General features: G+C 47.5%; 1 protein-coding gene across 1 annotated transcript in view; it reads left to right on the forward strand.

Annotated features, from left to right (window-relative positions):
- The window catches only part of DNAI1 (dynein axonemal intermediate chain 1), a 394,766-nt gene that overhangs the window by 59,328 nt on the left and 313,745 nt on the right, over nucleotides 1-21,693 (forward strand). The gene's annotated exons all lie outside the window — the stretch shown is intronic.

The following is a 21,693-nucleotide window of genomic DNA, read 5'->3' on the forward strand; positions in this document are numbered from 1 at the left end:
CCACACCGTTCGACCTCGACAACCGACGAGGACGAACGAGGGAGGGCGGCGATACCCACGCGGCAAGCCTCGCTTACCGACATGCCGCCATTAGAACCCATTACGCCTCCGCGCCAACATGGGACCAGACCTTCGATCGATACTCGAAGCCCTGGGCATAGTCAGGAAGAGTTCCTCCGTACTCCTTACCAGACTTGGGTAGCATCGCAGGAACCCGCATCGCAAACCCAGTGGCGATCCACTGCTTCCAGCCCTATCCACTTGGGGACCTCGGGAGACCATGCGATGCACAGACGATCCCGATCCCCGTCCCGCCACCGAGACGGGCACCGATCGAGACACTCATCCTGGCACTCCTCACGCTATTCGGAGGTGTCACCGCAGAAAAAACTGCAACGTAGGGGATACTCCTCATCAGAGGCGTCCCCTCCGAGGGGCACAGAGTACGAGGAGACACCGGTGCCCGATTCTCCTTGTCACTCCCCGATGTCCACGGACCTGGAGGCCTCCTCCTCCGCCAGCCCGTCCCACAGACCGACGCTGGCGGAACAATTGTCCTTCTCATCATTCCTCCGACAAATGGCGGATGATCTGGATGTGACCCTTGACACGGGTTCCCGATACTCCAAAGAGTATCTGGACACCATGCATTTACCTAACCCCCCAACGGAGTCGCTTCGGCTCCCCCTGCATAAATTACTGGACCAGACCTTCATGCAGTGCTTCGAAACGCCGTATTCCATACCGGCGATCCCTAGCAAACTCGATGCTCGATACCGCATCGTGCACCATAAAGGGTTCGAGGGCCCCCAACTCTCCCACCAATCCCTGCTGGTCGAGTCCTCCCTAAAACGCTCTCATCCCTCCCAGGTCTACGCCTCTGTACCGCCGGGCCGAGAGGGGAGAACGATGGACAAATTTGGTAGAAAATTCTACCAAAACTCCATGATGGCGTCACGGGTGCTAAACTACAACTTCTTTTTCTCTTCCTATTTGGAGTTCTTCTTGCCGGTGCTCCGCAAGTTCACTCCGTTCATAGACAACCAAGCTCGATTCGAGTTCGAGGAAGTGGTAGCCTCCCTCTCCCAATTACGTCTCCAGCTGATGCAATCCTCCTTCGATGCATTCGAACTCTCGGCACGCGCCGCCGCAAGCGCGGTAGCGATGCGTCGCCTGGCATGGCTCCGTACCATCGATATGGATCCCAACCTTCAGGACAGACTCGCCAACGTACCATGTGCTGGAGCTGACCTGTTCGATGAGTCTATCGAAACTGTTACCAAAAAGCTGTCGGATCACGAAAAATCCTTTCAGTCCATCCTGCGGCCCAAACCCAAGCCTCAACAGTCTCGACCTCCCAGGCCACCCCTGATTTACCAGCGGCGTTACATGCCCAGACAAACGCCTGCTGCGAGGCAGCCTGCGAAGAGACAACCTCCCCAGAAGTCTCAACAAAAACCTCAGCCACCGGCCGTACCTAAGGCCCCCCAGCCCTTTTGACGCCCCCCCCGGGAGCATAACCTTGGCCTCTCCCATAGGGGGCCGCCTCCATCTTTTCTACCATCGATGGGAGGCCATAACTACGGACCTATGGGTCCTCACCATCATAAGAGAAGGATACTCTCTTCAATTCCACCGGATCCCCCCGGACCATCCCCCAAGAGAGTATCCTTCAAGCTCGACGCAGACCGCCCTTCTTCTTCAGGAAGTCCAAACCTTACTCCAGCTTCGGGCTGTCGAGCCGGTCCCGTCAGACCAATTGAACCGAGGGTTTTACTCCCGGTACTTCCTCGTCCCGAAGAAAACGGGCGACCTGCGACCCATTTTAGACCTTCGGGCCCTCAACAAGTTCCTGGTCAAAGAGAAGTTTCGCATGCTGACTTTGGCTTCTCTATACCCCCTCCTCGAGCAGAACGACTGGTTATGCTCCCTGGATCTCAAGGAGGCCTACACTCACATCCCCATTCACCCGGCCTCCCGAAAGTTCCTCAGATTTCGGGTGGGAAATCTGCACCTACAGTATCGAGTGCTACCATTCGGCCTATCTTCGTCCCCCAGAGTCTTCACAAAGTGCCTGGTGGTAGTGGCCGCAGCACTCCGGGACAGGGGTCTACAGGTATTCCCATACCTCGACGACTGGCTCATCAAGGCCCCGTCAGCCCCAGAGGTCACTTCGGCGGCCGTGGCTACAACCTACTTCCTCCAGAATTTGGGCTTCGAGATCAACTTCTCCAAGTCTCATCTACAACCCACCCAGTCCCTCCCCTTCATCGGAGCGGTCCTGGACACCACCCGACTCCGAGCATTCCTACCTCGGCAACGCATGGAGTCTCTTCTTCATCTCTGCCAGTCGGTGTCGACTCGCCAAACCCTACCGGCGAGACAACTGATGGTGCTCCTGGGCCATATGGCCTCCACAGTACATGTGACACCCTTTGCCAGACTCCACCTCAGGATCCCCCAGTGGACCCTGGCATCACAGTGGAATCAAACATCCGATCCACTATCCAAACGCATCTTAGTCACACCTGCTCTTCGGCAGTCTCTACTTTGGTGGATGACCTCTTCGAATCTATCCAGAGGTTTGCTGATGCACTCTCCCCCCCATCAGAAAGTCCTCACGACCGATTCGTCGAATTACGCATGGGGGGCCCATCTGGAGGGTCTCCGCACCCAAGGATTCTGGACCAATGCGGAGAGACTACACCAAATCAATCTACTGGAACTCAGAGCCATCTTCAATGCGCTCCAAGCGTTCCAACACCTACTCCACGACATGGTAATCCTCATTCGCACAGACAATCAGGCCGCCATGTATTATATCAACAAGCAAGGAGGCACGGGCTCGGCCCTCCTTTGCCAGGAAGCTCTACGAGTCTGGGACTGGGCGGTGCGCCACAACACCCTACTCAGAGCAGTATACATCCAGGGGGAGAACAACGTCTTAGCAGACAAACTAAGCCGTCTGCTACAACCGCACGAATGGACTCTCCATTCCAGCCCCCTTCACCAAATCTTCACGCAATGGGGGACGCCTCAGATAGACCTCTTTGCGGCTCCCCACAACGCCAAACTGCCTCAGTTTTGCTCCAGGATTTACACTCCTCATCGCCTCGAGGCAGATGCTTTTCTACTGAACTGGGGGAAACGATTTCTATATGCGTTCCCACCATTCCCGCTGATCCAGAAGACTCTGGTCAAGCTGAAACTCGAACGGGCCACCATGATTCTAATAGCTCCTCGGTGGCCCAGACAACCTTGGTTCTCCCTCCTACTTCAACTCAGCAGCAGGGAACCAGTACCACTTCCAGTGTTTCCTTCACTACTTACTCAACATCAAGGATCACTACTTCATCCCAACCTGCAGTCTCTCCACCTGACAGCTTGGTTCCTCTCAACGTAACCCCTCACCAATTCTCACAAGAAGTGAGGGAGGTCTTGGAAGCTTCCAGGAAGCCAGCCACTCGACAATGCTACTCCCAGAAATGGACCAGATTCTCCTCATGGTGTGTTTCTAAGTCAAAGGAACCTCAGCGAGCTTCCTTATCCTCCGTGCTGGACTATCTCCTACACCTATCTCAATCTGGGCTCAAGTCCACATCCATACGAGTCCACCTGAGCGCTATTGCGGCGTTCCACCAGCCTCTACAAGGGAAACCCCTCTCGGCCCATCCGGTGGTCGCCAGATTTATGAAAGGACTCTTCCATGTTAACCCTCCTCTCAAACCACCCCCAGTGGTTTGGGACCTCAATGTAGTCCTTTCCCACCTCATGAAGCCCCCGTTTGAACCACTCAACAGGGCCCCTCTGAAGTATCTCACCTGGAAAGTGCTTTTCCTTGTAGCCCTTACGTCCGCTCGCAGAGTCAGCGAACTCCAGGCATTGATGGCGGACCCACCATTCACAGTATTCCACCATGACAAGGTGGTCCTCCGCACTCACCCGAAATTCCTGCCTAAGGTGGTCTCCGAATTTCATCTCAACCAATCCATTGTACTTCCAGTATTCTTCCCTAAGCCTCACTCTCACCACGGAGAATCGGCCCTCCACACTCTAGACTGCAAACGTGCCTTGGCTTTCTACCTGGATCGCACCAAGCCACACAGATCCACTCCTCAACTTTTTGTCTCCTTCGATCCCAATAAGTTGGGAAGACCCATATCAAAGCGCACCATCTCTAATTGGATGGCGGCTTGTATCTCTTTCTGCTATGCCCAGGCTGGATTATCACTTCCTTGTAAGGTCACAGCCCATAAGGTCAGAGCAATGGCAGCCTCAGTAGCATTCCTCAGATCAACACCAATCGAGGAAATTTGCAAGGCCGCCACCTGGTCCTCGGTTCACACATTCACCTCACATTATTGTCTGGACACCCTCTCCAGACGGGATGGACAGTTTGGCCAAACAGTATTGAAAAATTTATTCTCTTAAGTCGCCAACTCCCCCTCCATCCCACTGAGGTTAGCTTGGAGGTCACCCACTAGTGAGAATACCTGCCTGCTTGTCCTGGGATAAAGCAATGTTACTTACCGTAACAGTTGTTATCCAGGGACAGCAGGCAGCTATTCTCACGTCCCACCCACCTCCCCTGGGTTGGCTTCTCAGGCTAGCTACCTGAACTGAGGAGACACGCCCGGATCTCCGGGTAGGAAGGCACCGGCGCATGCGCGGTGCGGGCATCTAGAAACTTTAAGTTTCTACAAGCAACACGTGCTTGTGAGACGTCCGTACCGGGGCTCTGTCTGATGACATCACCCACTAGTGAGAATAGCTGCCTGCTGTCCCTGGATAACAACTGTTACGGTAAGTAACATTGCTTTACCTCTGAGGCTTTTTTTATCCAGTGTGTGGTCAATGTTATAATGTAGCGTACTCACAATTAGTGAATGACACGGGGGAACTCATTTTCCCGTCCCAGAGAGTTCTTTTCCTGTCCCTGCCCTGTTCCTGCAAGCTCCGTCCTCATCAGCACAAGCCTCAAACACTTAAAAATCATAAGTAGCAACATTCTAGAGCTCAGATTGTGATGTCATAATGCCTCATTCCACCAATGCCTAAGCTCCGTCCTCATCTGCACAAGCCTCAAACACTTTGAAATCATAAGTGTCCGAGGCTTGTGCAGTTAAGGCACAGCTTACAGGAATGGAACAGGGACAGTGACAAAACTCACAGAGATGGGGCGGGAAAATTGAGTTCCTGTGTGGACGGGGACAAATTTGTCCCGGTGTCATTATCTACTCGCAATCTCACCCCTATAGCTTTTTCAACAGTAATTGTTTTTCCAGTGCAATAGGTGAGACATTCTAGACCAGTGGGTAGTTTCTCCATGTCTGCATGCCATCTGCAGAAGGAATCCAGTTCAGATTTTTCTTTGTGCCTTCAGCTCTTCAGTACTTCACTGAGCTCCTTAGTTCCATCTAGAGTTTGTTCCTTCTGCACGCATGCCTGCAGGAGTGTATTTGTTCAGCTCTCTGTATTTTATTATTTTATTCAGTGTTTTTAGTCCTTTTTTCTTTGGGATACTTGTGCTTGGTGCGTTTCTTTCACTTTACCTGTATTGAGAATGCACAGACTTCTGTCTGTAGCAGATAGGCTAATCCCAGTGGGTACCTGTTAGCCAGCCGGCTCAGTTTCTGTGGCACTCGGAGCCATGCCTGAAGTGTTCTTACCTACCATTAAGCAGGGGGTCAAGCACAGGCTGTTAGGTGCCCTTAGGAGGCTCAGCAGTGTCTCGCAGGGTGCTGGCTGTGTTGTCTCACCTTTGCCTGTTCCAGTATGTGTCTGTCGGTCTGCAGGAGTGGAGGTTCAGTCCAGGCACGGGGTCTGACTGGCAGCCCAAAGATCATCTTTGCAGAGCCACTCCCAGCATAAGGCAGTGAATTTCTAATCCAGCTACTGTAAGGGAGCTGAGAAAGGCTTTGCTGAGATGACACATGTTTATATGATACGCCAGGGGCACAGCCAGAACTTTTAATTTTGGAGGGAGCCAAAGCGTGGACTGGGGATCCAAGCATTTTCTCTCTTTCCACCCCCTCTAGCTGCTGCCAGTGTTACATCATACCTTTGCTGGTGAAGATGCTCAAGCCTTACCAGCTGAAGGTTCACCACTGAAGCCTCCGTCTGTATTGCCTGAGTAATGAGGAAACTTGCGGGTGCTCTAGCTTCCAACGCCATCACTTCTGCACATGCTCAGTTTAATGCATGATCTAAGCACGTGCAGAAGAACCAGCATTGGTAGCTAAAACACCCTGCCAACTTTCTGCTGCTTGGGCAGCACGGATGGAGGCTCCAGCAGTGACTTCTCTTTTAGGCATCTCTGCCAGTCATGTAGCTGGTGCTTCAAGTTTTGAAGGGGGGTCAAAGCTCAAAGTGGGGGAGGGTCCAGCTCCCTGAGGCCCCCAGGGTGTAGTTTGAATGGAGTACAGGCTATAATACCTGCTCCTGAGCAGTTGTAACTCAAAACATGACTGAAATGCAGCTGCAAATGTGAAGAAATATTATTTGGCAGTTTGACTCCCTAATGGTAGAAAAAGGAGATGTTCATTAAGGGCTAGATTCACTAAGCCCACCGATCAAGTTCCGACCACTTAGCAACCCCTTTGCGACCTGATTTCCCTCCGACCCGATTCACTAACCTCTGTCCCTGTCATCCTCCAATCCACGTATGCAAATGAGGGGGAAAGGCATTCAAATGTAGGTAGGCAGCGATTGAGTAAAAAAAAAGCAACATCGACTGGGCTGGCTGATCAGCAAACAAGTGACTGCTGGGGACCAGTCATTCACGTTGTTTCCAACTGCTCTGCCCTGAAGCTGCGATTCTCCTGCCGCCCTGCTCTGCCCCGACTCAAGCTGCGATTCTTCTGCTGCCCTGCTCTGCCCAAATCTCCTGCTCTCTGCCCCAAAGCCGCGATTTTCCTGCTGCCCTGCTCTGCCCCGACTCAAGCTGTGATTCTTCTGCTGCCCTGCTCTGCCCTGAATCTCCTGCCCTTCCCCGCTGTGCAAGCCCGTGGTTTTAACCCACGGGTTTAAACCATGGGTTTGCAAAAAAAAGTAAAAAAAAAAAAAAAAGGTAAAATTATGCTTTGCTGAGCACGGAGGGCCAGCGCATGTGCAGACCATCTACAGATGGTCTGCACATGCATTGGGATCACTATAGAGCGATCTGGGCAGGTGGTAGGGGTGTGATTCTGATCGCCCTTATTTGCATGAGGGCGATTCGTGAATCAGCCCCCCGGACACAGATTGGATTGGATCCCTCACGGATCGAATCCGATCTGTGCCCTTAGTGAATCTAGGCCTAAGAGTTAAAATGGTGACCTGTTGAAGTCGGGAACCTTAAACAAAAGTGTCTTATCACTACTTAGTGTCAGATGGGCAATTGAGCTAAATACAGAACCTCAAAATCCTACAGGATAAAACTCACAAAGTAGATAACTTCACCAAAAGTTTAAATTATTATCATAGGTCCGCTCCAGAAACAAACCAGAGAGAAAAAACTCCCCTAATTGCAGGGAAGAAAAAATCTCTGGCCAAACAACCAGGCTCAACTAGATGCTAGATGGTCTCAATTAGTAGAGACCATCTAGCACAGTGGTCTCAATCTCTCGGCCCCGGGGTACTATTTTGAGGCCCTCGGTATGTTTATCATAATCACAAAAATAAAATAGTTTCTTGATCATATGTCTCTTTAGCTATAAATTACATTATTCTTAAGACTTAGCCAGAAGGAAAGATTTATAAACTATAAAGAGTTTTACCTCATGCAAAATTGTCATTTCTCCAACTATCTACAAATCCAAAATGTGGCCCTGCAAAGGCTTTGAGTTTGAGACCACTGATCTAGCACAAGGAGCTAAACAAACAATCTAAGAGTTAATGAAAGTTACTGGGCAGTAGTATCACAGAGCAGAAACTTAGCTTTGAAGAAGTTGTGCAGTTATCCAGTAGAAACATAGAAACATAGAAAATGATGGCAGAAAAGGGCTATAGCCCACCAAGTCTGCCCATTCCAAATACCCACCCCCCAAATTCACTCCCTTAGGGATCCTACGTGAGTATCCCATTTTCTCTTAAAATCTGACACGCTGCTGGCCTCAATCACCTGCAGTGGGAGTTTGTTCCAATGATCCACCACTCTTTCGGTGAAGAAGTACTTTCTGGAGTCGATATGAAACTTCCCTCCCCTGATTTTTAGCGGATGCCCTCTGGTGGTCGAGGGTCCCATGAGACTGAAGATCTCATCTTCCGACTCGATACGTCCCGTGATGTACTTAAACGTTTCAATCATGTCTCCTCTCTCTCTTCGTTCCTCAAGTGAGTACAGCCGCAGTTTATTTAGTCTTTCTTCATACGTGAGATCCTTGAGCCTCAAGACCATCCTGGTGGCCATTCGCTGGACCGACTCGATTCTCAGCACATCCTTCCGGTAATGTGGTCTCCAGAATTGAACACAATACTCCAAGTGAGGTCTCACCATGGATCTGTATAACGGCATCATGACTTCAGGTCTTCTGCTGACGAAACCCCTACGGATACGACCCATCATTTGTCTTGCCCTGGAGGAAGCCTTCTCCACTTGATTGGCAGCCTTCATGTCATCACTAATGATCACCTCTAGATCACGTTCTGCAGTGGTCCTGACCAAGGTCTCACCATTTAGTACATAAGTTCTGCGTGGGTTTTTCTTACCCAGGTTCATTACCTTACATTTTTTAGCATTGAAGCCCAGCTGCCAAGTTGCTGACCATCGTTCCAGTAGCAGTAGGTCCTGCATCATATTATCAGGTAAAATGCTTTTACCTACTATGTTGCAAAGCTTGGCGTCATCTGCGAACAGTGATACTCTTCCTCTAAGTCCTTGCGTCATATCTCTTATGAACAAGTTGAAAAGAATCGGGCCCAAGACCGAGCCCTGCGGCACTCCACTGATCACGTCCGACATTTTGGATGGGGTACCGTTTACCACCACCCTCTGAAGTCTACCACCCAGCCAATCCCCAACCCATGTAGTTAGAGTGTCCCCTAATCCCATCGATCTCAGCTTGTTCAATAACCTTCGGTGTGGGACGCTATTAAAAGCTTTACTGAAGTCCAAATATACCACGTCCAGTGACTCTCCGGCATCCAGTTGTCTAGTAACCCAGTCAAAAAAGCTGATTAGGTTAGATTGGCAGGATCTACCCTGGGTGAATCCGTGTTGGTGGGGATCACGTAGGTTTTCCTCATCTAGGATTGTGTCAAGATTCTGTTTGATCAGTGTTTCCATGAGTTTGCACACTATAGACGTGAGACTCACTGGTCTGTAGTTTGCTGTCTCTGTCCTGCAGCCCTTTTTGTGGAGTGGGATTACGTTGGCGGTTTTCCAATCCAAGGGGACTCTTCCTGTGCGTAGGGAAAGATTGAAAAGCACAGATAATGGTTCCGCCAGGACTTCACTTAACTCCTTAAGCACCCTGGGGTGTAGGTTGTCCGGTTCCATGGCTTTGTTTACTTTGAGTCTTGATAGTTCGTAGTAGACGCTACTGAGCGTAAACTCAAAATCTTGAAACGGGTCTTTCTGGCTGTCTTCCGTCTGAAGCTGTGGACCATCTCCCGGCGCTTCACAGGTGAAGACTGAGCAGAAGTATTTGTTTAGTAGTTCTGCCTTGGAAGAATCTGATTCTGCAAAGTTACCGTCCGATTGCTTCAGGCATTCTATCCCATCTTTGTTTCTTTTCCTGTCACTAATATAGCTAAAGAAAGATTTATCCCCTTTCTTAATATTCTGTGCTAGATCTTCCTCCATTCGGAGTTTGGCCTCTCTGACTACTTTTTTGACGGCTTTAGATCTGTCCTGATAGTCTTCTTTCGCCTCCTGTTTTCCTAAATGTTTATAGGTGATAAATGCTTCTTTTTTCTTTTTGACTAGGTCCGAGATTTCTGCACTGAACCATTGGGGTCTTTTGTTTCTCTTGCGTTTACTTACTGTTCTTATGTAGCGGGTTGTTGCTTCATGTAGGGTGGACTTCAGAGTCGACCACATATCCTCCACATTGTCAGATTTTGCTTTTTTATGTAGCTCTTGATGGACAAAAAGCTCCCATGCCGTCGAAGTCTGTGCCTCTAAAGTTGAGAACCCTCGTTGCTGTGTTTGATCTAGAGAAACCTTTTTTGAGGTTGAGCCATACCATTTTATGGTCGCTGGAGGCCAGTGTATCTCCCACTGAGACTTCCGAGACGCTATCTCCATTGGTGAGTACCAGGTCTAGTATCGCCTGGTCCCTAGTGGGCTCCAATACCATTTGCTTGAGACGTGCACCCTTTATGGAGGTTAAAATTCTTTTGCTGCCACATGTAGTCGCGGAGAGTGTGTTCCAGTCTGCATCGGGCATGTTGAAGTCACCTAACATCACTGTGTCCCCGCGCAGTGTGATGTTCTCTATGTCCTCGATTAATTCCATGTCTTTGTCTTCCTGTTGCCTGGGAGGTCTGTATATCACACCAAGGTATAGGCATTTTTCATTCCCTCTGGCCAGGTTCACCCAGAGGGATTCCCCGGTGTATCTAACATCTGTGATTCTGGTAGTTTTGATGTTTTCCTTAGTGTACAGTGCTACATCTCCTCCTAATTTACCTTCTCTGTCACAACGAAGTAGGTTGTAGCCTGATATAACCATATCCCACCCGTGCGAGTCCGTGAACCAGGTTTCGGATATCGCTACCACATCTAGGTCGGCGTTTATTATTTCAGTCTCCAATTCTAGAATTTTATTGCCCAAGCTGTGTGCATTAACATACATAGCCCTCCATATCTGTGAAGAGATTCTCTTTTGAGTTAGTGTGGCTCCTAAATTATCATTGATAGTCCTCCCTAAATTATTGTGGATAGTATGGGTACCTACCTTAGACTCAGAAGTGTGAGTGCGACTTGCTTCCTCAGGGTGGTTACTTACTGCTCTGGGATATAAATATGTACCCTCCCCCGACTTACCTAGTTTAAAGCCCTACGGAGTAGGTGGGCCAGTCGATGACCGAATACGTCCTGGTTAGGTAGAGTCCGTCTGATCCTTGTAGTCCCTGGAGCGTCTCGCCGTGGTCTAGGAATCCAAAGTTCATTTCTATGCACCATTCGCAGAGCCATTCGTTAGTCCATTGGATACGCTCTTCTCTAGCTCTGCCTTTGTTTCTTACTGGGAGAATTGATGAGAAAACCACCTGTGCACCTATCTGCTTCAGCTTCTTTCCCAGGGCTCCAAAGTCTTTGGGAATGCTCTCCGTGTTATTCCTGGCAGTGTCGTTTGTGCCTACATGGATGAGAAACATGGGAAAATGATCATTAGGTTTTAGAAGTTTGTCTAGGCTGGTGGTGACATCCCGGATCCTGGCTCCGGGAAGACAGCAGACCTCTCTTGACTGCAAATTAGGCCTGCAAATTGGTCCCTCGGTGCCCCTTAGAATAGAGTCTCCAATGACTACCACTCTACGTTCCTTCCGGGGTGGCCGATCCACGAGCTCTGGATTCGAAGTTATGTGCTGGGTGTCCTCCTGAGCCCCTCCCGCTATTTCCTCGGCGGTTCCTTCTTGTAAGATCTGAAATCTATTTCTGAGAGTGAGTAGTGAGGTTGTTGTAGAACTATCCTGTTGGAGAGAAAAAGAAGAAGAATAAAGTGAGAATGAGGTGGGTTTTCTTTGCTTGCCCGTAGAGGAGGTTACCAGTTGCCAGGGGCCGGCATTTCCAATCATCTCCTGTACTCCAATTGTTGAATTTAGGGCTGTAGGTTTGGGCGTGTCGAGGATAGACGTGTCATGGGTTCTCTCTGTGATGTGTGACAGTTCCAGGATGGCATCGTCGATGAAGGCCTCGTCATCCCGGATACTCCTCAGGCGCTTTACCTCCTCCCTGAGGCTCAGTAGTTCCTGCAAGATACCCTCGTCTAAGTTTCCTTGTCCCAGCTCCACTGTCTGCGTAGAGACTGTAGTGTACCTTGGGAGGGGGATGGTTTCGGTCTGCACAGAGACCTCTGCCCTCTGATCCGTGTCACTCTCTTCGTTCTGTGTACAGACCTTGGCCATTCCCTGGGTCCCTCCGGACGCTGGAGTGTTGATCTTGATGGTAGCTTTGGAACTCCGTGTCCTCCCTGCCATTTCCAAGTTTGAGAGATTTATTTCTGTAAAGAGAAAGGTTGAGATATCAGAGAGTTTGTAAGGAGAAAGATGGAGATTGAGATATTAGAGAGTTTGAGAGATTTAGAGAGTCTGAGAGGTTCAAGGGAAGATTAACTATCTGATTGAGAGTGTGTAAGAAAAGTGTATGGGTGTAAGAAGAAAATGGGAAGAGTGGTTCTGATTGAGTATGAGTATGAAGAGTTTAGATTGGGCCTTGTATCAGGCCCTTCTCAAGGCCCTTCGCAAAGGCGCTCTCGCTAAGGCGAGCGCCTTTGCCGCTCGCCTTCGCCGCGCGCCGTTGGCCCGCCTCCTTTTATGGAGTCGATCGACCGACGATTGTAATCCAAATGCAAACAACAAAAAACTTCTTTTTCTTCTGAAAATGCCACCCAAAATTCCCAACAAGAGAGCTTGCAATCCCTTGTTTCGCATTACATGTTGCATCAGGAGTAATGAACCTCTACTTCAAACTAACTGGTGCTAGTGGGAGGTAGATGTCTTTGTCAAAATGGGGGGAGGGCTTATTTATTCCCACAACTGGTCGCACAGGGGCGGGGCCATAAGCATCTTAGCCAGGATGCACTGGGAAGGGGAAGGGAGGTGGGTCTGATACAGGAAGGACAGCTGTCTTCATCCAAATAAGGTATGGGGGCAGGGCGGGGCTGTGGGGGGAGCTGAGTGGCAGAGGCAGGGGGGAGTGGTCATCCCTCATGCCAAGAACCTTCGCAAGTGGAGGGGGGGCCGCGATCTTCACGGGGGTGGGGGAGGTGAGGGTGTCCAGGTGGTTCAATGTTCACTGGGGAAGGGTCAGGAGTGTGTGGGTGGCACAATTCTCAGAAGAGGGGGGGGTCAGTTGGGAGTGTGGAAGGGTCTGTGTGGTTCATCATTGGGGGGGAGAGATGCGGGAGTGTGGAGGGGTCCAGGAGGGAGTGGACATCCTTTCTGCTTCCCTTTTTTTGTTGTTCAGGAGCATCGTTGGGAGGGGGGGGCACCAAGACCTTTTTTTTTTTTTTTTATATGAGTCAGATTCTGTGCATACGTCATACATTCACAACCTTTGTTCCCATCCGGGTCACAGTCTTTCCAAAGGCTACTATTGCAAACCTCTGCGCTATCATCCTCATTCTATAACCTTAGCACCTTGTAAGTTGTATTTGTGCACTAAAAATATAGAACACTAATGGGTGAGCCTATTAGTTCTGCACATAACTTGCTTATTGCATTAATGCAAGGGGACGTGCATAGGAGGAGGCATATGGGGGGTTCCATATTTATACGTGCTAAATAATGTGCTAAGGTGCTAGTTAGGTGGAGTGGAAGAGTACTTTAATGGCCTGTGCAGTTAGTATAGTTCTCGCTGCAGCTCCCTGTGACTCTGGACAAGTCACTTAGCCCTTCATTGCTCCACGTACAAAAAAAGTACCTGTATATAATATGTAAACCACTTTGATTGTAACCAAATCCCATACTCTTCCCTTTCCATTCATTTATGCCTGCCATTGATATGATGTAAGTGGGTGCATCTAAATGTAACAGTTGACTTACAGTATTCTTTAAGGGAACCTGGGTTCGACTTCTCTCGGGTCAGGAGCCCTCTATTTCAGCTCTGCCTCTGATAGATGAGCATGTCTTGAGACCTAGTGTGAGGTCCAGGTCCAGCTCTAGCTCCAGCTCAGAATATGAAACACAATTCCATGTTTGGACTGCAGAGCGCAACTCGCCACAGACACATCCGTGTATGCTTGGGGGGCTCATCTAGACCCTCTCGGAACACAGGGTCTATGGTCTGCTAAGGAGAAGACATTCCACATCAACCTATTAGAGCTCTGGCAATTCGGAATGCTCTAAAAACTTTTCAAGAGAATCTTTCCAACCAGGTACTCCTTGTTCTCACAGACGATCAAATAGCGATGTGTATATGATATGTTACTATATTGTGATTTTAATATTGGATGGAGTGTTGAATAAAGATTTTCGTAATTCTTGGTGGGTAGGGGGATGGGGGGGAATACATTTTTCTTGTTGAGATTTTAATTGAAAGTTGTTTAAGTGACATGTATAATTTTTAAATGTTGTAATATTGAACACTTTCTATAAGATGAAAAATGAATAAAGATCTTGGGAAAATAAAACAAATAGCGATGGACTACATCAACAAACAAGGAGGAATATGGAACTGGGCAATTGCTTGAAACACATTTCTCAAAGCCGTCTATGTACAAGGAAAGCTGAATACTTTAGCCGACAAACTGAGCAAATTTCTTTAGCCACACGAGTGGACACTCGACTGCAAAGTCTTACACCACATCTTCTTACTCTGGGGGACTCCTCAAATAGACCTGATTGCATCTCCCCACAATCGCAAATTGCCTCATATCTGCTCACGACAGTACTCTCCTTATTGTCTCTATACAGTTCTAGGGGAGCTCAGAATTTTATTCAGGTAGTCGAGCATTGTTCCCTGTCTGTCCTGGTGGGTTCATAATCTTTCTAATGTACCTGGGGGCAATGGGATTAAATGATTTGCTCAGGGTCACAAGGAGCAGCGTGAGCTTGAACCCCCAACTTCAGGATACTGAGACTGTAGCTTTAACCACTGTGTCACATTCTCCCAAGGCGAAGCACAAATTTTCAAGATGTTTGGAATCATCAGGATCCTCCCTAAGCCAACCCTGACAAGAGATGAAATGTTTCACTTGCAAATAAGGAAAAACATCACCCGATGGAAGATGGTAAAGTTCTTATAGGTCTTCAAATGGAATCATTTCTCCAACATCCAAGAATTGTCGAAACCTAATTAACATTTCCAAATGCAGAAAGACTCCTCCCTCCCTGCCTAAAAAGTTGGCTCATACTAAATGGGAGAAATACTATAGATGATAATTCCCACCAAACTTTCCTTTTATTTTATGATGTATCCATTATTCGTCTTTCCCTTTCGTGTCAAGTACATCGGTCCTTTGTTTTTAACGCACCCTGTACGTTTCCCCTGTTTTGCATTTGCATACAATTTTGTATGGAAATCGCTTAGGCTTTATTAAGCAGTATATCAATTAAAATAAAACTTGAAACACCTGGCTTTTACAAAGCCATAATAGAGGTTTCTACCACGGGCCGGTGAGGTAAATGATCCGATGCTCATAGATTTCCTATGAGTGTCGGTGCATTTACCTCGCCGACCCGCGGTAGAAACTTCTACCGTGGCTTTATAAAAGGAGCCATTAGTTGTTACCCTTTCCCAAACTCCTAAGAGATGGATCACATATTGTACATGAGCATAGTCCTGGAAGGCATGGGATAACCACAATAAATGCTGCAATAGAAAGGTGGGAAAATAGTGCTTTTTCTCATGAAAACCCCGTTTTAAAAGGACAGAACGCCCAGTCCAACAACTGTTTTAATTTGGGCAGCCTGGTTAGAATTACTCTTTTAATGATTTGATAATTGCCTTCATTGCAAAGGCTAGTTGTGTGGCTTTGACTTTATTGCAAAGCTTAATGATTTTTATTTGGCTTAGCTGCAAATCTCTTTGTTCCTAGGTGGCTGTGCTACAGAACGTAATTGGTTGCTGAACTGTCTTTCTGCTGGTTTGTGTTTCCTGGCCGAAGTTAGCCCAGCACAAGTTGGTTTACTCTTTGTGCAGTTTGATTGTTTTGCATGTTGGGAAGTAAGATGATTGCTTTTCCTTAGCATAGCAGCAGATGAATCCAGAGACAAGTGGGATAGCTCACATCGACCAGCAGGTGGAGATAGAGAAACTGATTAACAGGTGGTCTTATAGACTGGTATTCCTCCTGTCCATTCAGTTTGCTCTATCTCCCAGCAGGGGTTTGGAGCTATCACTCTAGCTCCTGGATTCTGGCTGTGCAGGAATAAATTTCTAGGACTTTTATATTCTTCTGTTGAGACTAGTTCTTTTCAGTTAAGAAAGGGGTGTCTGGCTGAGCAGTGCCAGCTTTGGGAGCTACACCTGGGCCCCCCCAGGTCCCTTCTCCACCCTCCCCTCCATTGGATTGAGGGGTTTCATTTGGCTCTGTGTTCTTTCTTCTTTCCAGTTAAAAAAAAAAAAAAACTGGGTCAGAGCCTTTCTGTGCTGTGCTGTGCTGTGCTGTGCCTCCGGGTCAGCGTTCAGCCTGTAACTGCCAGCTATAACCTTTCTTCAGTTGGATGTGTGCTTGTGTTAGGTGAGTTGGATTTTGAGTTTGGTTAGACACGTGCGATTTGGGCCGTTTTGGGGGTTAGATCGGGCGTTCTGCGTCGGTGTTTTTTGGCGGGATTCTCCGTTTTGAAAAAAAAAAAAAAAATTTCCATATGGCTGCTGAATCGGTAAAGCGGTGTTCGCGCTGTGGGAAGCGCAGGACACCGTCGGGTCTGTGCTCTGCGGGATGTGCAGACGCGCAGGCCGAGGATTCATTATCGCAGCTGGGTGAAGGGGAGTTTTCCAGCGCTGAGGAGGCGCGCTCGAGCTCCTCTTCCCGCGCGGTCACGTCGGCCATGTTGCCGACCACGCGGGCGCCTGAAGCGAGTTTCCCATTTGACTGATTATCAGCAGAGCTTAGAGGCTGCTTCCTTATCTGTAATAGGTTTATCAGTTAATTGACTAGGCTGGCACACTGTATAAAGACACTATTAGCACAGTTACCACAAAAAGTCACTAGGAATGAAAGAAAAAGCCTCGGGATTTAGGTGAGCCCGACCAACTACATCATCGGCATAAAAAACATTTTCATTCAGTGGTTATCATAAGTAACATTTACAAACAGCTGAAATGAAACTGGTGCCAAAATCTTAAGACCAGTGCAAAAAATGCTACAGTTTTTCCACCGCACATGTGTGATCATATATTTAAAGATTGTATAGTCAGTGTGTTTAACAAGTCAATATTTCACGGCTCTTCCGCCGCTTTTTCAGGACTAATTAGACTCCATCACATGCCACGCAGTTCGACAAAGTAACATGGAATGTTAAAATTTCATGGATGACAACAAAATATACAAACTTTAAGCAAAAAAAAAAACCTCTCATACTCACTGTGGCAAGGCTACAATCAGCTTTTCCAAAACTGTTACGTAACATTGAGGTTATAGTGCTCCAAATTGCTCACTGTAAGTGACAGTCTGATTAGGCATTGTTTTGAAGCAAGCCACTCAAGCTAATTCAGTTGATCATGGTACACAGTTACTTGATTTTGGTGCCCCTTAAACTATGAAAACAACAACGGAGGAGACCAAATGGTGCTCAATTCTTTTATTTTAAAACAGGCTCCACACAATCGTGTTTCGGCCCAAGAAGGCCTGCCTCAGGAGTCTTGTTGCTAAATGATAAAACCCTATCGATGTATTAATCCATATGTCCAAGTATTGCAATAAATTCTCTTTAAAAACACCAAAGTAATGGCTGGCAACGAGTGCAGCGAAACTGCTTAGGTTTCATTTTCAGTCCTATGTGGTTTCGCTGCACTCGTTGCCAGCCATTACTTTGGTGTTTTTAAAGAGAATTTATTGCAATACTTGGACATATGGATTAATACATCGATAGGGTTTTATCATTTAACAACAAGACTCCTGAGGCAGGCCTTCTTGGGCCGAAACACGATTGTGTGGAGCCTGTTTTAAAATAAAAGGATTGAGCACCATCTGGTCTTCCTTGTTGTTTTCGTGCCCCTCATTGTTGTGAAGGCAGTTTCTTCTGCTTGTCTTCTGCCCCTTGAGCTATGCCAGAATGAGTCAAATTTATGCCGCACAGTAATGTTGAGCCTGTTGTCCCATAGTAAGCTTAAGAGGTTGTCAGCAACAAATACAAATGCAAAATACATTAAAAAAAAAAAAAAAGGCTAAAAGTAGGGCTGCAGAAAGATTGCGCTTAATCGTGCGATTAAAAGATGCCCGCTAGCAGCTTATTTCTGCCTCTCCCTTTGCTCCCCCTGATTCAACATCTCTCCCTCTCTTCTCCCCACTCCCCTTTGTGGGCTCCATCTTCCCTCCTCTTTTAAAGATGTTAACTATACTGTACATGTAATATCCAACAGCATCTGCCCCCTACATTTACATTACATTGATGTCTTCTATCCCGCCAGTACCTTTCAGTTCTAGGCAGTTTACAAGAAGAAATTAGCCTGGGCATTCCCAGGGAGATTACAAGGTTGATAGCTATAGTATGCGTTGGGATCTGGGAAAGATCAATATGGTTTGGTTAGATCATTTGACAAATTTCTTGAATAGTATGGTTTTCAGGTCTTTCCTGAATGTTTTGTAGTTGACCATTATATTTGATTTTTAAATGATTCCAGATTAACATATCAGAACTATTATAAACTGAAATATCAGCGACAGTGTCCAGATGCCTTAGAGCACAGGTGTCAAAGTCGGTCCTCGAGGGCCAGAATCCAGTCGGGTTTTCAGGATTTCCCCAATGAATCTGCATGAGATCTATTTGCATGCACTGCTTTCAATGCATATTCATTGGGGAAATCCAGAAAACCCGACTGGATTCCGGCCCTCGAGGAGGGACTTTGACACCCCTGCCTTAGAGCCTATTGTGTTGCACTCAGCAAAGCATATTCTTTAAGTTATTTGGGAATGTTCATGGTGCTTTTCTGCTATCTACCAACCCTCCCACCCAATGTCTCCATCTCTGCATTCTCACCCCCCCCTTCCATTTACATAAGAACAGCCATACTTGGTCAGACCAGTGGTCCATATAGCCTAGTATCCTGTTTCCATAGTGACCAATTCAGATCTCAAGTACCTGACAGAAACCCAAAGAGTAACAAAATTCCATGCTACTGATCCAGGGCAAGCAGTGGCTTCATCTTTGTCTGTCTCAGTAGCTGACTATGGACTTTTCCAATATCTACTCTCTCATTCCCTGTAGTAAAAACAACAACAACAAAAAACCCTTCTTCAACCCCTTAATACCTCCTTCCCCCTTTCATCTTTTCCTCCCATGACTCTTTAACCTCCTTCCTTCTGCCATTCCTTCCTCACCCACCTTGAGACCTTTCACCCTCCCTAGTTCAGACCTCACCTGCAGCATAACTTCCATGTCTTATTTATTCATTCAATTTTCTATACTTTTTCACCGAAAGAGTGGTAGATCGCTGGAATGGTCTTCCACTTCAGGTGATTGAGGCCAGCAGCGTGCCCGATTTTAAGACAAAATGGGATCGTCACGTGGGTTCTCTTCACAGAGAAAGGTAGGGGTGGGTCATTAAGGTGGGCAGACTGGATGGGCCGTGGCCCTTATCTGCCGTCTATTTCTATGTTTCTATGTTCTCCCAAGGGAGCTCAGAACGGTTTACATGAATTTATTCAGATATTCAAGCATTTTTCCCTGTCTGTCCCAATGGGCTCACAATCTATCTAATGTACCTGGGGCAATGGGGGGATTAAGTGACTGGCCCAGGGTCACAAGGAGCAGCATGGGTTTGAACCCACAACCTCAGAATACTGAGGCTGTAGCTTTAACCACTGCGCCACACTCTTCCCCCTGAGTTATTTTTGCTCTTCAGGTGGCTATGGAACTTGGAGCCGCTCCAGAAGCAGGGTAGTAGTGATGCAGGGCTGCTGCAAGTTGATTGGGGGCAGCAAGATAAGGAAAGAGCCTGTGGAGGAGCTGTTTGACTCGGTGCGCACTATCATTTTGGTGGAAGAAAAGGGTGAGGATGCACTGTGAGTGGGACTCGTGGCTGCTTTACCACCAACTCTCCCCCAGTCTGCCGTGAGCATTCCTACCAGCAGCACGCAAATGCAGGTCCTCACCAACACCATAGCTACTAATTGGTTTTAATTCCTTCCGAAAGAATTAAAACTAGAAAAGGGCACCAAAAAGTTCAGGAAAGGAATAAAGATATACTCTTTACAGAACATTTTAACAAATAAAGAAACATTTAGGGGGAATAGCAACATGGAGGAAACATAAGGCTACCCCCCCCCCCCCCCACTTGGAACACGAAAGGGTGAACTCACTTAATACAAAGAAAGATGAGTATATGGCAATACAGAAACAAGATTCACATATATTTAGCTCATGTATTGTAACACCACTACTGAAGCTCATGCAAACCGCTCAGAATTGACTTCTCAGTCATTAGTAGTGGTATAGAAGCTTCCAATAAACAATAAAAAATTGGCAAGCATAGAAGCAAGGACACCTGCTACCCACGGCCTTCTGTCATTGGATGGCAGGAACTCGCATCCGCTATGAGATGATCCAGGGGTGGAGAAAAGCTGCAGAATGACCAAACATTTCTTGGGGAAGGTAGAGGAGTCTATGGCTGACTCAGCCAGGTCCAGAAACAGACAATTACATCAGAGCTTGATGTAACTTCTTGTTTGTGTCCAAAAGAGCCAACCTTCTGCCTACTGTGTTAAATCACGATTAAATATTGTAGCAGATGTAAAAAATGTAATGGATTATGTTAACGCGTTACATCTTCATCCGTAGTTAAAACCAAACCAAAACACAAAACCAATGAAAGATCTAAGAGAAATAATAGCTGACCAGTCACAATGCTCACCCATTCCCCCCCAACCGTTATAAAAAATTGGGATGGTTAAATTATGTTGAATCGATTTTTATTATCAAATAACACAGAACAGACCAATATGTCAGAACCACAGTAACAGAAGAAAACATCAGAAACAAAAGAGAAGATCCAACAATCCCACCCACACCACCCCCCCTCCCCAACCCCCCTAGTCTGAAACGAGAAAAATGGAGTGCAGTAGGCTTGGACTCAGATAGCCCACTGCCCAAGACAATGAGTAACACCATCACGGAAAGAAAGAAGAAAGAGAGTAAAGACGAAGAAGAAAGAAAGAGAAAGAGAAGTATACCTGGCGCCCCTCAAGGATGGAAAACAAGCCCAGGTCTCAGAAAAAGTCACAAGGAATTTAGAATGTCACTTCTAGCCCGAGGTGATAATGAAAAAAGGTAAGAATCCCAGATCCGAAGAAAGAGTCGCCTCCGTCGTAAGCTAGAAGACGCATCTTTACACTCCAGCAGCAGCAGAGCATGCAAACGATTCCTCCAGTCCCAATAGGAGGGAGAAGGTTCCCCAATCCACACAGATAGAATAACTTTCTTCCCCAAGACCCCCACCCGTCTCATAAACTGCCGCTGACCCGAATCAGACAAGCGGAAGGCCTCATATTTATCCAGCAAGAGACCTGCGGCTGAAAAGGGTAATGCCGTGCCGAAGACGCCCTCCACATAAGAGACAACCTGCCGCCAAAAACGTTTGATTTTCACACAAGACCAGAAGGCATGGATAAACGAATGAGGTTGCTGGAGGCACTTAGGGCATAAAGGAGAGTCCGTGTAACCCGAATAATATAACTGACTTTTCGTAAAATAGCCCCGATGAAGAACCCTAAACTGACACTCCCGTAGATCTGCATTAACGGAAACTCCCGGGATTCTTGCAATCAAGGAAGGGAGGTCTAACGCGTCCCGTGCTATCCCCAGATCCTGGCACCAACGGGCGTGTAGGACAGCGCGGTCAGCCGGACCCAATAATCGATGGAAGTCCTTATAAAGACCCGAAAC

The sequence above is a fragment of the Geotrypetes seraphini genome, chromosome 1 (genome assembly GCF_902459505.1).
Source record: "Geotrypetes seraphini chromosome 1, aGeoSer1.1, whole genome shotgun sequence".
NCBI classification, from domain to species: Eukaryota; Metazoa; Chordata; class Amphibia; order Gymnophiona; family Dermophiidae; genus Geotrypetes; species Geotrypetes seraphini.